Source organism: Ursus maritimus, unplaced genomic scaffold (assembly GCF_017311325.1).
Source record: "Ursus maritimus isolate PB19 unplaced genomic scaffold, ASM1731132v1 scaffold_6, whole genome shotgun sequence".
NCBI lineage: Eukaryota > Metazoa > Chordata > Mammalia > Carnivora > Ursidae > Ursus > Ursus maritimus.
The window spans coordinates 54,894,854-54,906,465 of NW_024426774.1; the positions used below are offsets into that span (position 1 = coordinate 54,894,854).

General features: G+C 41.6%; 1 long non-coding RNA gene and 1 pseudogene across 1 annotated transcript; one reads left to right on the forward strand and one right to left on the reverse strand.

Annotated features, from left to right (window-relative positions):
- Positions 1-243: 243 nt before the first annotated feature.
- On the forward strand, positions 244-908 carry LOC121100958 (annotated as a pseudogene).
- Positions 909-1,335: 427 nt separating this feature from the next.
- LOC121100959 lies at positions 1,336-2,883 on the reverse strand. The gene is made up of 2 exons (XR_005832741.1): positions 2,034-2,883; positions 1,336-1,736 (listed from the first exon to the last, which is right to left on the reverse strand). It is a non-coding gene; the product is annotated as an uncharacterized LOC121100959 (long non-coding RNA).
- Positions 2,884-11,612: the final 8,729 nt, after the last annotated feature.

The following is an 11,612-nucleotide window of genomic DNA, read 5'->3' on the forward strand; positions in this document are numbered from 1 at the left end:
AGTCTTTTCAATAAAAGGTGCTGGGAAAACAGGACAGTCACATGCAATCGAATGAAACTAGACCACTATCTTACACTATACACAAAAATGATCTCAAAATGGATAAAAGACTTAAATGTAAGACTTGAAAACATATAATTCCTAAAAGGAAACATTGATGGCAAGTTCCTTGACATCAGTCTTATGATATTTCTATGGATATGACCCCAAAAGCGAAGGAAAACAAGCAAAAATAAATACATGGGACTACATTAAACTAAAAAGCTTCTGCACAGTAAAGAGAACCATCATCAAAACAAAAAGGCAACCTCCTGAATGAGACAAGATATTGGCAAATTATGTATCCAATAAGGGATTAATATCCAAACTATATAAAGAACTCATACAACTTCACAAAAAAACCAAACAACCCAATTTAAAAATGGGCAGAGGATCTAAATAGACATTTTGGAGATGAACACTCTGTAATACCAATTTAACCTCAATAAAAAAAAATTTTTTTTCACCTTTTCCGAATGTGACCTCAAAAGAAAATTAAACAACAATGTATCCTCCCCAAGCCCTCATGACATTATAAACAAAAAGAGAGTTTTACTGTATGTAAATTATTCCTCACTGTAAAAAAAATAAAATCCAAGACATTTGGATATAATTACCTTTCCTTTTTAAAAAAGGCATTTATATTTTCTGATTGTAAAAGTAGACAATAGGCACCTTTTGCCTCGTTGCATCTGGAGAGCAAGATGCAACAGCTCTCCTGGAGCCATCGGAGGAAATTTGGTCAGGGTTCTCATTCTTGCCGCATTTGCTCAAACCAGCACGGTCTGATTTGGAAATATGGCCTCAATATGTGCTGCCAGGGTTTCCGTCAGTACGCCGAGGATATAGGCTTCATTTAGTTGGATTAAATGAACTTCCTTGAATGGGTCATCCAAGATACCTCCCTTAACAGCAGATATCCAAGACACCTGTCTTAATGTTAACTCATTGTACATAAAATAAAAAGACTCCAATTATGAGTGCTTTAATGTGAGAAAAAAAGACCATAGGCAAATTGTAGACATTTTGGGAAAATGTACAAAGAATATACATTCCATCACTTGCAGGAAATATTTCCTTGCTATCATCTTTGTAGACCCAAAATACACACACAAACTGGGACCATGCTATACACATTTGCTTTCTGAAATATATTAAGCACATTTTTCCACGTCATTAAGTAACTTTCAAAACCATGAAAAAAATGCCCTCAGATCTGAGCTCCAATCTGACCTAAACATTGCCCACATGCTATCTTGTCTCTTTGAGTCACTTTTTTCTTTTTTCCTTTCAGGGTTATCAGAAAAATCATGGTGCTACCAGAAAGGGAAGGTCTTTATTGCTCCTTGCAGCAATGTGACCCTAATAAATGCATGGGTTCTAGAGAGTCTAGTGACACAACATTAAGCTCTGTCATCGGCCTACAAGAGCTGACTCGTTTGCAAAAATACAACAAGATGAAGCGTCGCCGTGGCATATGACTTTTAGCCCAGTTAGAGAAATCATTAACTCAGGCACTCTCTGGTACAGGATATTTGACTAACCTTGTAAACCACGCCAGGGAGCAAAAGTAGAGTCTGGGGCAGCCTTCCTCTCTGAAGGAACGAAGGAAGAAAAACAATTTAGGGAGGAGTTCCAGGCACCACGTGCCCCGGTCCAGCTGTTGGTTCTCTCGCTCAATGTGCCTTCTCTCTGATCTGTAAGGGGAAAAAACATCTTTAGGGAAGGACTTGAAATGACTGTAAAGAAAAGCCCAACCAAAATATCCCTTTTCTCTCTTTAATGAACTCGTGAGAAACTTTCAAGGGGAGTTGAGTGGGCGGTTGATTTATCTACTACACAATGTCAATAAATGATCTAAGGAAAGAGTAAATGTTTTATCTTTTCCAAAAATGAGCTTTCCCTACTCGCGGCCCGCAGCGGCTTCTGGGTCACGGCGTGCGTGCTTGGGCGGCTGCCGTGAGTCCTACGGCTGTTCGGGCATGTGAGCTTACTCAGCCAGAAGGGGGCGAGCAGAAACAGTTCCCGAGGGTTCCAATTAAGTCAGGTGTCTTGTGTTCACCGCCTATTTGTGGCTGCCGAAGGGAGCCTGGGTGAAAATGCCTCAAAAACTTCGAGCGGCTCTCCACAGCGGAACAAATTAGGCACGGACTCGGTGTTGTTCCAGGCTGGCTTCGGCTGAGCGCTCCAGTGCAAGCAGATGGCGTGCCGTGGTTCTGGTTGCGGAAGTGCAGAGGCAGACCGGTAGATTGCAAGGTCCGGGTAGTGAGGGCGGTGACTGTAGCAACCACGCTTCCTCCAACCAGCTTTGCTGTAGCTCTTGAGGGAGACCCCACTAGAAGAAAGCCGAGAGAGCCAAGACGGGTAAAGCAAGATCAAACCCCCAACATGGCTTTCTCTGGATTCAAATTTAGGCAATTATTTTCAGCTATCCTCAACCCTCCTCCCTGGATCTTGTTATTACCTGGAAAAAAACTAGAATACTTTCAGGACTAGCACATTTTTTCAACTACCACCAGATAAAAGTCAAAGGTTAAAAATCCTCATCTGATTTCACTTCACCAAATGGTTAATATTTTTCTACTTCTTGTTAAGAAAATGTCAAATGCTAGGCTAGCTGCTGACTAATCGTCTTTAGTGGTATATACATTTCTTTTTCATCAGCTATAGAGGAAATGTTTGAGGACAAAAGTGGCTCCAAGTTAGCTTTCTGACCTGCATGAGAAACTCCCAGCCCAATCCAGGGTATTCGTCCATGTCCCATGCAGTGTCTGGAATATGGTGCTTTGCAAATAAATCTAAATATGAAAACTAAAGTAGGGCACCTGGGTGGCCCAGTGGGTTAAGCGTCTGCCTTCAGCTCAGGTCATGATCCTGGGGTCCTGGGATCGAGTTCCACGTTGGGCTCCCTGTTCAGTGGGGAGTCTGCTTCTCCCTCTGCCCTTCCCCCGGGCTCGTGATCTCTCTCTCTCTCTCTGTCACTCTCTCAAATAAATAAAATCTTTTAAAAAAAAAAAGAAAAGAAAAGAAAAAGAAAGTAATAAAACATTAGAAGAAAACATGAGAGAATATTTGTATGACCTTGAGGGTGCGGCAGTCTTCTTAAGACGAGAAACACAGAAAAATTAAAGGGAAAAAATAGCCATGTTTGACTACATAAAAATTAATATTTTTTTTTGCAAGGCAAGGGAAACCACGACCAAAGTGAAAAGAAAAGGGGAGGAAAAATGTTTGCAATAACAATGACAGAAAATGATATCTTAATAAACTAAGGCTTCAACAAATTAATTAACAAGAGACAATACAATAAAAAAAGAGCAAGTGTTATGAAAAGGCAATTCATAAGAGAGGAAATAGAAGGTGCTCCATTTCACTGGGAGTCAGGGAAATGTAGGAACATAAATGCATGCATAAAAAGATATAAAAATACCCACTCTGTGAGGGGTTGCCTCAGGGTCCAGGGACCAAGGGGTGGGAAATAAGCCTGGGATTGGAAGTCAAAAGGGCTTTCAACTGTAACTGTGATGCTTTATTTCTTCTATTAAGATATATTAAGATTTAAGGGGAATGTGATAAAATGGTAACTGTTATCCAAATTGAGTTGTATCTTTTGGTTAACATCTATGTGCATTTCTGTTGGGTATATGCCTAGGAGTAGAATTAGAAGGTCATAGATATCTGTAGGTCTAAAAATGTTCTGTTTCTTAATCTGGGTGTTGGTCACTGGGGTGTGTTCAGTTTATGAAAATTCACTGAGATATATACTTTTGATAGGTGTATTTCAATAAAAAGTTAAATAATAACAAAATAAAAAGTATAGGGCAATACCACTTCACAGCCACCAGCATGACTAAACTAAAACAGCAGAAAATACCAAGTGTTGGTAAGAATATACAGCAACTGGGTTACTCATGTATTACTAGTGGAAATAGACTTCCATACAATCCCTTTGGAAAACTGACATTATCTACGAACAGTGAAAATATATGTACTCCGTGATCTGACAATTCCTCTCATAGGTAGGCACACCGGCAGAAATTTGTCTATATGTTTACCAAAAGACATGCATGAGTTTTATGAGATACCATTTTTTTCAATATATTTTTAACAACTTTATTTGAGAGGTCTTTGGCATATAAAATTTACATATATTTAAGGTGTGCAACTTGGTATTTTGATATATTACGATACCATTCTTAAACCATCAAATTGGGAAGAAAAGAAATTATGGTACATCCAAGATATGAACTTTATACAAATTTATATATATCGAGTTGGTGGGATATCCCTGAGAAATTAAATGAAAAAAACAAGTTGTGTATAAATTGTCCTTATTTCTTTAAAGATAAAAAACAAAGACAAAAACCCTTTTATGTGCAGGTAGGTATGTAAGATCAAGAAAGAAAGACTCCGAGTAAGTTAATCAAACTTTTAATATAGGTGGGTAAGGTTAAATGGGGAATGAGGAGAGAGGTGATTAGTTTTTTCTTTAGTTAGCTCTGTATTGTCTGACTTGCTAAAACTAGAACTGTTTTTGAGGTATTTCATATACAATAAAATTAACCATTTTAAAGTATATAATTCAGTGATTTTTAGTATGTTCACCAAGTTGCACAAGCTTTGCCACTAAGAACATTTTAATAACGCCCCTCTATACCCCCCAAAAAACACATACCCATTAGCACTCACTCCCTATTCATCCCAGCCTCTGGCAACCACTAGTCTACTTTCTGTCTCTATAGATTGCTTATTATGCACATTTCATATAAATAGAATCATGTAATATGTATGTGACTTTTTGTGTCTGCTTTCTTTCCCTTGGCATGTTTCTGAGGTTCAAGCATATTATAGCATATATCAAGAGTTAATTCCTTTTTATGGCTTAGTAATATTCCATTGAGTGGATATAGTATCTTTTATTTATCCATTCAACCTGCTGAATTCAACACCTAATACCATTTGGATACTCCAGAATAATCTTATTTTAAGGTCATTTGAATAGCAAACTTAAATCTCTTTTACCTTCTAAAACTAATATAGCCACTGGTTCTGAAGATTAGGATGTGGACATCTTTTCCCTGAGTTGGGGGGAGCATTTTTCTGTCTACCAAGTTCCTCATCACAAACTTTGGATCAGGGGAACCCTCTTACACCGTTGGTGGGAATGCAAACTGGTGCGGCCACTCTGGAAAACCAGATGGAGTTTCCTCAAAAGGTTAAAAGTAGAACTAACCTATGACCCGGCAATTGCACTACTAGGTATTTGTCCAAAGGATACAAAATAGTGATTTGAAGGGGCACATGCACCCCAATGTCTATAGCAGCATTATCTACAATTGCCAAATTATGGAAAGAGCCCAAATGTTTGTCGACTGATGAATGGATAAAGATGTAGACACACACACACACACACACACACACACACACACACAGAGGAATATTACTCAGTCATCAAAAAGAATGAAATCTTGTCATTTGCAATGATGTGGATGGAACTAGAGTGTATTATGCTAAGTGAAATAAGTCAGAGAAAGACAAATACCATAGGATTTCACTCAAATGTGGAATTTAAAAAACAAAACATGAACATAGGGGAAAGGAAGGAAAAATAAAATAAAAGCAGAGAGGAAGGCAAACCATAAAATACTCTTAACTATAGAGAATGAACTGAGGGTCGCTGGAGGGGAGGCAGGTGGGGGGATGGGGTAACCGGGCGATGGACATTAAGGAGGGCACTTGTTGGGATGAGCACTGGGTGTTACATGTAAGTGATGAATCACTTCTACATCTGAAACCAATACTACACTATGTGTTAACTAACTTGAATTTAAATAAAAACTTGGAAGAAAAAAACAAAAACCCCCAAAACCAAAAACTTTGGATCGGAACACAAATATTTTGTAATAGTTTACACTGATGTTGGTTGAATGAGTTGCTTTAAGATCATACAGCAAGTAAGTAACAGGGCTAGGCAGAAGACACAGCTGTTTAAATTCACTGTGTGGTGATCCACTTGCCTCATTTTTCTTTCAAGAAGCACATATCGAAGGGCACCCGGTGGCTCAGTCGGTTAAGCAGCTGACTCTTGATTTTGGCTCAGGTCATGATCTCATGGTCCTGGGATGGAGCCCTGGGTTGGGCTCCACACTCGACGCTGAGTCTTCTTGAGGATTTCTCTACCTCTCTCTCGGCCCTTCCCCCTGCTTGCACTCTCTCTCTCTCAAATAAATAAATATATCTTTTAAAAAAAGTATATATTGAGCATTTAGATGATGTGGATATAACATCATGCTGTTTTAATACTGGCATTTCAGAACTAACCAGCTTATTCAAGATCTCCAAAATTCCAAACTCTTAAGTAATTCTAAAAGAAAGTGTAAAGATAGCTGATTACTTACACAGAACTGACAGTGCAAAGCTTACTAATGGAGGGATGTCAAAAGGCATTCAATGACCCAGGCTGTGATGGCACGGCAGGAAATGCTGGTTGGCATGAGGGCTGGTGGGAACGGAGCAGGGGAAGTGAAGCACGATCGTTTTAGATCACCAGCAGGCCTTGCAGGCACGCTCACCGAATGGGCAGGGGGCTGCTACAAGAAACCGATGTTTTGACATCTACGCCAGCGTCTAGATTCTATGTCAAAACAGAGGGAAATGTATCCATGCAATAGCAACCAGGGAAGCTTAAGTATGTGGCTGAAACAGGAAAAAACTAGCAATTTGTAGAAGAGCATGTATTTCAGCGTTAGTTCATTGTGTATTCAGTCACTGAACCAGCATCAACTCCAGGCGTTGGGCTAGGGGTCAGGAACAGGGCTCTGAACGCAGCGTGCACCGCCTACTGCAAGCCCCCTCCCCGCCAGGTCCTCCCTGCTTGAGTGCTGCCACTCAGGGGTCCCCTCCTCCCATCTCCCCTCCCCCAGCTAGCAAGACAATCCTCGAGCTCTGCTAAGCCCAAGCAGTCCACTTCCCTGGTTGGGTTTTTCCAGGAACGCTATGGGGCGAGGCAGGAGTGGTGTGCCGGCCTGGAAGAAGGCAGGACAGGAGGTGCACAGGGCAGGGTAGGAAGGAGGAGCACGAACCCTCCAGGCCCCCTTGTTCATAGCGCAGGGTAGTGAAGTGGTTGGAATCCTGGTGTCTGAACCAGGTGGCCTGGGTTCAAGCGCGTTTTTTCCCCTTGCCGCCAGAACCACCTTCGACACCGCCCCTTAACGTCTGTCTTCCGGTTTCCCCCACCCGCAACACGGTAAGAACAGTGATTTGGAAGGTTCTATTTCATAAGGTTGTGTTCTCCTGTGGACAGAGCGCGCAGAGCCCCGCCTCAGGCATCGTGAACGCTCTGAGTGTTAGCAAAAGCGTGCTGTGGGGAACCCCGTGCGACGGTGACACCGAGGCAGGCCAGCCGGCTTCTCTCAGTTCCCCTCTGCAGCTCCAGGCTTAGTGGCCTGTGGGCAGCTCTTAGGCAAAACTCAGCGTACGCAATGTCCCAAGACCAACCGCAAGTCCTAGGCGCAGCGGCCTAAATTCATTTTCAGTGGAAAAAGGTTTGTGGCAAAGGGACAAATCTGCAAAGGTTTCCACGGCCCCTTGTAGATGACCTCCGAGGTTATTGTGCAGAGCGATTTCATTCCTCCTCCCTCAACTGCCCGCTTCTAGTCTTGGCTGGGGCGGGGGCGCTCCTTCTGCCTAACGAAGCCCATTTCAGTGCCTTTCCAACAAGAAACATCCCTTGGCAACCCTCCTAGAATGTGCAAGCAGCTCGTTTTAAAATAGAATCCTTTTTTCCTTTGGTCCTTCTACATTTAGTATACAGCGTACTAAGTGGAAAACAGTCATCACAGTCCTTCTTCCCGTTTTCTGCCCTTCTCTCTGCCCCACTCTTCTCTTCTGGGTCTCTTTCCTTCCCCTTTTATTGTCTTGGTTCTCTGTTTCCTCCAATTTCTCTTTATGGCTCCGGACTGAGCTGCTGTTGGTACTGTTCTGAGCCAAATAGCTGCAAGTACAGAAAATAGCTTCTCTTTTCTGAACTCAGTGCTTGGCTGAAAAGGGAGAGTGGAGAGTTTCTTGGGTGAAGAACCGAAGGTGGAGAAAGAAGCAACCGGGTCCAGCGCAGGGACATCCCTGAGCTGACTCGTGCATTTCCGGAGCAGGCTCTCCCCAGCTTCCCTGGAGTGGCCAGACCTACTTTGTCTTAGACTCAGAATAAAATGCATGATGTTGAACCCAAGCATTCCCTGCTCTCCATCCAGTGTCTTTTATCTCTGGGTTCCAGGCTGTAGATGACATCAACTATTTTTATTTATTATAAAGTGTCTTTTTAATCTTGAATCCACATCTGATTTATTTTGTTGCTTGTTATTTCCTGAGTCATGAAGGGAGAGGTTCCAGTGTTCAGGAAGTGCAAGAATGGACGAGATTTGCCTGATCGCTTAGCAACCTCTCTCTGAAAATGAAGTTTTCCAGAGCTCTGCCCAGGGACCAGGTACGGGGAGGGAGTTTGCTGTTCACCTACAGATACCCTATTTGTCTCAGCTGTTGTTTGACTATGTACAATATTTCAAGGGAAAGAAAATATTTTTTTAAAAAAGAGCTCCGATTAGAACAAAAAATCAAGTTGTCATTCAACCTTTTTTTCTAAATTAGTCTCTGAATTTGATTGATCGGTTTGTCTTAGTTTTATGAAAATGGATTTATTATTATTATTATTATTATTATTATTATTATTATTATTTACCAATTCAGACAGCAATGCTGAGACTTGGTTTCTCTATCACATAGAGAAGAAAAAATAATTTTTCTTTTACTATTCTGAGTTCGTGGCTGAGACCGCTATAATAAAAGACAGGTTAATGTAATGAGAGAAAAACAAACAGACGTTGATTAACGTGTATACCTCATGTATATGTGGGAGACACACAGGGGTGTGGCTTAGAGGTGGCTTAGAATTCAGGATTACCTGCCATCTTAATAAGGAAAGGGGAGGAAGAATGTAGGTCTTTTAGGAGAGAGTAAATGATTTTTAGGAAAGATGAATGGGCCCTGAGAAGAACAGATGGGAGGTATGATAACGTGTGACAAAGTTTGTCTGGGGGTGCTGTGGACTTCTAGTTTCCTCACCTGTGATAAAAGCCAACCTTCCCAGGTTAATGAAATTCCCCGGGAGAGGATTTTTGACCAGAGTTCTTTCTGGAAGATCTGTCTTTGGGCAGATGAGGGGAGTTCAGAGAAAGACTCTCCCTGCATTATTTTTTTTTAAATCAGTTTTCCAAGCACCTTCAGCTCAAAATAATCAAGAAACTAAAGTGGCATCTTTTGGGGTGACATATTCTGCTACCTTTCAATCCTTTGTGGAGTCTATGACCTGGGGTTTATTAGGTTGCTTATTTAAAAACAATCCAAAAGAGTTATTGGATTCCTTTCACAATTACTGCCGTCTTAAGTAGACAATGAAAAAATAAATTGTCAGTTCCACAAGTGTGAAGGAGAAATGCCAAAGTTGTAAGGACAAATCCCATGAATGGTTTTTGTATCCGCCTCTTTACATTTTGGTACATGTAAGCAGTCAGGAGAGGGTTCCACCACCAGCACTAGACTCCTCTGTTGCTGTCTATCTCCCTCCGTGGTTGCTCCTTCTAGGTTCTTCCTCTTCTCCCAGAACGCTTACCCTTGGTATGCCCCAGGGCTCCTTCCTGGGCTCCATCACTATCTGCATTCATCCCCCTGTTATCTCATCCAGTCTTGTGACTTTATATTCCTGTTAGGAATGCAGGAGTGTTTGGGAGTGAAGCAACCAGATGCCTCCAACTCTCAAATGGCTTGTTTAAGCAAATAAAATAAGAGCTTATATAAACAGAGAAATAGAGAGTTAAAATGGTAAAGTGTTGATAATTATTGAAGGGTGGTAGAAGATATAGGTACTAAATACATGTACATTTCTATACATGTTAAAAGAATAGAAATAAGTAAGTTATCATCTGTGTACTAACTGCCAAATTATGTCTCCTACCCAGACCTCTCTACTGAACTCCAGACTCTGTATAGCCAATTGCCCTCTGGCTTCCCCATTTGGATGTCAAAGTAATAGCCCCAAACTGAGCTCCTGATCTGCCCTCCTCCCTGAGGGCAGATCATCAGTTGATGACATGTCATCAGTTGATGACAACTCCATTTTTTCTAGTTGTTCAAGCCAAAAAACTTTGGAGATAGGTTGACTCTTGTCTTTCTCTCCCAGCCCACATCCGGTCCCTTAGGAAATCCTGTTGGCTCTGTCTGCAGAACACGCCCAGAAACTGACCACTTTCGCCACTACCACTCTATGCCCTGGTCTAAACCACTTCCAGCCCTTCCTTGGACTCTTGAAGTAGTCCCCCAATTGATCTCCCTATTTCTGCCCTATCCTCCTCAGTCTGTTCTCAACTAAAAAGCCAGAGAGACTCTTTTAGAATGAATTCACATTGTGTTCCTTCTCTCCTCCAGGGCAGAGTCTCACCCAGAGTAGACAAGGAAAGATCCTTCAACAACCCCGGGGCCTTCTGTAGTTTCCTTCTACTTCCCTCCTGGCCCACATGCCCCAGTCCCTCTGGCCTCCTCACTGTTTCTGGAATAAGCCAAGATGCCCCTGCCTTCCTAGGACTCTGTACAGGCTGTTACCTCTTCCTGGAAGTCTTGTCCCCCAATTTTTGCGCCTTTTCCAAGTCTTTGCTTGTCGTTACTTCTTAACAAAGCCTACTCTTACAAACGCAACCTGTTCCTCCACTCATGCTAGATCCATCTAACCTTGCTCTTATGTCCCTGTAGCTCTCAGCACTGTCTACTACATGACCTAATGTACTTACATAATATATTTACCATCTGTCTTTCCCACTTGAAGATCGGCTCAGTGAGAATAGGGGCATTTTGCTTGTCAAATGCCCTGTTTCTGGAACGCTGTCTGGCCAAATATGGGCCAATACAATACTTTGATTGTATTGCTTGAACAAAGAACCTATAATGTGAGTTTTATTGGGCCATAAAATAAACTTAAGTCAAAACTCTCTTAAATCCAGAATCCTGAGCTACACTCTCACTCCAGCTTGGTCTTTATTTTCTTCCTATGTGGCATAAAGCTGTCTGTGAATGAGTTCTGGTATGAATGATTTCATTGATCTTTTTATTCTGTATGTTGCAATTCTTGGAACGCCTGTCAATTCAGCTGTTTCATTGATTTCACTTAGTCCTTCCTTAAAATGAAAGGACACTACTTAATATGTGAGAATCAGTGTGAATTAAAGTCAGAATGAGAATAATTCCCTGTTGAACTGGCAGAATTCCCACAAGTGTCCCATGGGATCTGAAGATGCGCCTTTGCTCTCCATTCTCCCTAAAACTCACCCCCCCACACACTCAGTAACAAGCTGTGTTCCTCCTAAATGTTAGTAGTCCCTTGGGCCAGTATAAAACATTTCTTTTGGTAACATAATAGATTTCTCCCAACCTTTCTTGGCTGATTCCTTATATAGCAGAAGCAGAGTTATCATTATACTCCCAGGAAGAGCTATTTATATAATGCAACACCCTTCTTTTCTACAGTAATT